Genomic DNA, 5,522 nt, shown 5'->3' on the forward strand with positions numbered 1-5,522 from the left:
AAGCACCAGAATGTCAAAGAGAAGAAATCATGAAAAAGATGCTATTAAAAGTAAATCAGTCTCATAGCCCACGAACCTTTTTGTTCCAAACCACAAAGGACGTTCTTATTCTATCGCAAGATCTTTCCCCAGAAGGGTGGCCACACATCCTGATTTTGCCTATTGTGCCAGCCCAATGATTCATAGTTCCCCATTCCCTCCAAACGCTGCCCTCACATATATTCGACAGGAAATTACGTGCTCACCCTACCTATGAAAAGGCAAAGAAGCCTCACACATCAGGTCTTTGGCAACCCTGACACACCATGTTGAGCGAGGATCCGCAGCTCTTCCGAGAGAGTGGGTTCCTGGAGCAAGAAATAAGGAATAAACAGATGAGGAACATGATTTAGAGAGGATCCTAGTACAACCCAACTTGTTTGGAACTGGAGTAGTCAGAGAACAGGAGTGGAAGAATGCGTGGAACACAGAGCTCGCTCTAGTTGAGAGTTGGCAGGGTTGAGCACTTGCTCTGCGGCAGGTGAGTGTTGGGGAGCGGGTCGACAGACACCCACAGTGATTGCCAAGCAACGGGACCATCGAATCACCTCCAAGGCCAGGAGGCTTGCTGATAGGCTCCCTGCGTGGCACTTCATTGAGTCAGATGTGGAGTTGCTGGCCCGTGACATAAGCCATGGGGTGACTACAAAAGGCCATCCCGCTGGTGGTCAGCCGTCATTGTCTGTTCCACACATCCACTGGCAGTTGCCTCCGAGACGGCTGAGCCTTCCTCTGAGACAACCTCCAACGAATGCCTGAGCATGAAGGATCCCACAGCGGCCGAGGCCACTATGGCCCACAAGCAGCAGAAGACAAGCAGCTGATATTTCTGGGTTTTGACCTTTTCTTGTTTGTTTTGTTTTCGTTAAAGTAAAGGTACCTTTTCAGGTAAGTTTCACCAAGATTATGACACAACCAAGGATGCATGAGGTGTCTCCAAAGAGGAGGAAAATAGATTTCACAAGGTGGAGTGGCCTTTGTTGTTATTCCTACATGGGGCAGTTTGAGCAGACATAGGAGGTTATCTTTGTTTTGGTCAGATTTTTTGCTCTTCACTTTTGTCAAGCCAAGTTTTAAGGCTAGCTGTCACACCATGATGCGTCCTTTTATATATTTAAGCTTTTAATCAATTGGTTAGAATGAGAAATCTCTAAAATCCTTTTAATATAATTTAGCGGGTTAATTTAGAGGATCAATCTATTGGTTATTGACAATTAGAATTCTCAATAGTGTACTGAAGTTCAATAGTGACTGGATGCCATACCCTCTTCAGAGAAGAAGTAATCCCAAAGTTTCCTCCTGTTCCCAGACATAGGCTAAGATAACAAATGACTCGGGGGACAGCAGTTTGCCAGCACATGCTAGGTAGACCAGCGGTCCCCAACCTTTTTGACACCAGTGACCGGTTTCAGGGAAGACATTTTTTTTCCACGGAACGGCATTGGGGGTGATGGTTTTGGGACGACTGAAGTGCATTACACCTATTGTGCACTTTATTTCTATTATTATTATATTTTAATGTGTAATGAAGTAATTTTATGACTCACCATATTGTAGAATCAGTAGTAACCCTGAGCTTGTTTTCCTGCAACTAGACGGTCCGATATGGGGGTGATGGGGAACGGTGACAGATCATCAGTCATTAGATTTCCATAAGGAGTCTGCAGCCTAAGATCCCTCAGTCTGCAATACATACATTAGACTCCTGACCCCTCATCTCTCTCCTACTTGAAGGTAGGTCCTTAACTGGGGCACTCAAGTTAAATTACATTCATTAAGGTGCGCTCTAACCAAAATGACTGGAATGCATTCTGCATACCATAAGGGGAAATTCAGACACAGAGACATGAGTCCAGGGAAGAAAACATGAAGTGGCATGGGGAGAAATGGGCCACTTACAAGCCAAGGAAAGATCCCTGGAAGAGGTCCTTCCCTCTTACTACTCAGAAGGAACCAACACAGCTGGCACTTTGATTTGGACTTCCAACCTGCCGAACCGTGAACAATAAATTTCTGCTGTTTATGCCACCAGATTTGTGGTACTTTTTCAGAATAGCCCTAGCAAACTACTGGAGACTCTGCTGCCAAGCAGTGGGATGATGCGATAAGGAACCTGCAAAGACTGGAAGAGGCCTTGGAACTAGGTAATGCATACAGGCTGGAAGTGTTTTGACATGGATGACACAAGAAGCCTAGAGTGACTTTAGGAAATGGCGGAGGGAAATATGAACACCAAATGACATTGAAACGAGGGTTAAGAAAGAATTCTTTGCTGTAGAGAAAGGATCTCTGACTTAGAGAATACATATATCATGATCACCGAAATGTTGCTAGAACTATGTGTGTTAAAGGTGCCTGTGGTGTGTTTTCAGACGGAGACTAGGAAGAGGTTATTGGAAGCATGAGGAAAGGCGATCCTAGTTTTACAGTGGCAAAGGTTTGGGCTGTATTGTCTTCATAGTGTCTTTGAGGAAAGTAGAAATTGTAAGTGATGAACTTGCACATGTAGCTGATTTCTAGTGTTGGAGCTTAGGGCACAATATCCCAAAATGAGGGCTTCAGAAGTAGTCTCAGATGAAAAAGATTTTCTCTGACATTTTTGGTCCTCCGGTCTCTCAGTCCCATTCAGCCCCAGGGGCTAAACTTAGAGACCAGAATCCCTCTTCCCGAAGGTGGGTCCTGGAAACCAGAAGCTCTTTTTTCTAAAGATAGTCACAAAACCTAGAAACGGTATTGTAATGCTTTCCACATTTTCATGTAAAAACTGTCCATGAAGAAATGATCGAACCTATCTTGTTTGGAGTCACAAGACCCCCATTCCAGAGAGGATCCTGCCCCATATCCGGGAGGAAGGACTGTGTGCTCAGATAGGCCAAGCAGAGTCTACATGGACAGGCCTTGCCAGGGTTCCCCCACTCCATCTGTTAGCATTAGATCATAGCCTTTTTGTCCCATTGTATTTCTACACAGCTGTCCATACTCCTTTGAGCCCAGGCATAAAAATGGATAATTTCCCATGTATCTTTGGCTATTAACACTAAAGCCTCTGGGGATACACTTCGAATAAGTTGGTATGCCTTATGTCCTATGGATCTGCCTTTTGTGACTTGAGTTTTCAGTGAAACTTAAGAGGACCGGGGGGAATCTTGGCCCTTACACTGACAAACTGTGAAAAGTATTTAGGATTTAATCTGGTTTCTCCTAGATCTGTATAGTGAATGGGAGAGAAGAGAGAGAAATTAGCAAAGGAAGAACTGAGTAAAAGGAAGTCAGCATTCGATGACTCAGAAGGTACTCAAAAGATGCAGATACCTTGCTCTGGAAACAGGTGCAAGGGTGTGCCTGGAAGACCCTTAGCTAAAGAGGGGAGGTATGTGTCTCACAGATCCAATCAACCATCTCTGCAGAAGTTAGGAATTGAAATATGGAAGATATTGGTATTCACGAAAGATCTTTAGACAACTTCTTGTCTGATGGCCTGGACGCATGTGAATTCTGTGGGAAGCCAACAATCTTTTGAGAATTTTATACCAGAAAAACGTTGCCAGACTGATCTGAACGGGACAAAGATGGGACGAAATTCAAGGAGGCTGTTAGAGTTCCTGGACTGTACTGACAAGAAAGGGACTGACTGAGGTATGTAGCTGTGACAATTTCTTCATTTTTGAGACTGGGAAGAAGGACTCCAAAGTTGGGTCAGAAGTTGGCATGGCTGTCACTGTCCCCAAGAACCAGGGGCAGGTTACTAGGGGACGGGGCCATCTCTCTCTTGGTCCTAGAAATGGAGGTCACCTCCTGAGTTCCAGGCATTTGTCCCACCTCCTCAGTTTCAGAGGGATGGGCTGCAGCAGCCCAGGCTGGGGGGACAGCCTCCACTCCTCTGCCCAGGGCTTAGGGTGTGAAGCTGTTACCCCATTGGGCCTGAAGGACAGAGCAGTGAGCCCAAGCAGAATCTTTTCCATCCTTAGAATGTAATGGAATTTGCCCCCATTAGGTTTCAAAAGTGCTTAGGGCCCACGTACTTCAGTAGTTTTTCGGATTTCCTGCTTTTGGTGTGATAAGCCCTATCTGGTATCAGTCCCACAACTGTCTTTCAGAAGCAGATAACTTGTCTAGCTTCACAGGTGCAGTAGTGGAGAGAATTCCCACCTCAGTATGAGTCATACCTGGAGACTCACCCATTCCAGATATAGAAGATTATCAGGTGAGATATTAGAGAATTGACGTTGGAGTGAGTTAAGTCTTTGGGGATGTTGTGATGAAATGAATGTATTTTCTATGTGAGGATGTTAATTTGTGCCGCGCAGTCGATGCAGAAGGTGTACTAGTACGGATGGAGTTGTGTCTCCCTACAATTCAGAGGTAGAAGTCCTGGCCCCCAGTGTTTTAGAATGTGACCTTATTTGGAGAGAGTCTTTAGTCAGGTCGTAGGTTAAAGTGAAGTTATGAGCGTTGACCCTATCCAACAGGATTGGTCTCCTTACAAAATGGTGACAATTGTTATCCAGAACTGTGACATAAAAAATACATAGTGTTTAAGTCAGCCAGTCTCTGGAATATTTTTCAGTGGCCCTAGAAAACTAATAGAATACACCTCCATCAACAGCATTGAAAGCATACAACCCATCGAAGAGCCAAAGAAGCACACCCATGTAATCACAGGTTTCCCCTTCAACTCCCATTGAACATCCCTGGGCAACTAACTCTTCCTATTTCAGACCTGGAAACCTGATCACACGTTGGGCTGTGGCCCCTTGGCTGCAGTTGCCTCACTGGCTGCCACGGATCTGGGTGGAGCTTGTGCTGCTCCATTGGACAGCATTCCATCATCCCCATGATGCACTGAGGCCAGTTGTGAAGATTTTCTTAAACAAAAGATTCTAGCCTGAAGAGGAGCAGAATCAGATAAATCTAAACAAGTGAGATTTCATTACGAAGGAACCTAGAATAGGTATTGTTCCTTAGACTTTTTGATGTAGTTTTCTCTGTGGGGTGTTTGTGTCCTTGCTTATATTTTCAAATGAACTCCAGGTTACAGGGAAGGCTGATCAAATGTTTGACTGGACTCCCTTTATCCCATTCATGCTGTTTTCCCTACATTGGTACTTCTTATTTGTTGTTTAAGCAGTAAAGGTCTTTCCCGTAGTTTGTGTTTCTTTAAGTCACAGCATGACATCATGATTGCCTAATAGGTTCCGCTTCTGCTCAATCACCCAAAGAAATACCATATCAAATGTGTGAGCTTCCTCTTCCGATCTTCACGTCAGTCCACCCCTTTCCCCTTTCTTCCTATAATTCACCGGCATCAGTCCCCTTGCCCCCTCACTCTTCACTCCCCACAACCAAATCAGATTTCATCGTTAACTTTGTTTTACTAATGGCCCTCTTTGATTTCTGAATTTACAAAGGGAAAACACATATTCCAGGGTAAAATATCTCAATGGATTTGGTTTCTCAAAAGGACTTGTCTAATAACACACATA

Source organism: Pongo abelii, chromosome X (genome assembly GCF_028885655.2).
Source record: "Pongo abelii isolate AG06213 chromosome X, NHGRI_mPonAbe1-v2.0_pri, whole genome shotgun sequence".
NCBI classification, from domain to species: Eukaryota; Metazoa; Chordata; class Mammalia; order Primates; family Hominidae; genus Pongo; species Pongo abelii.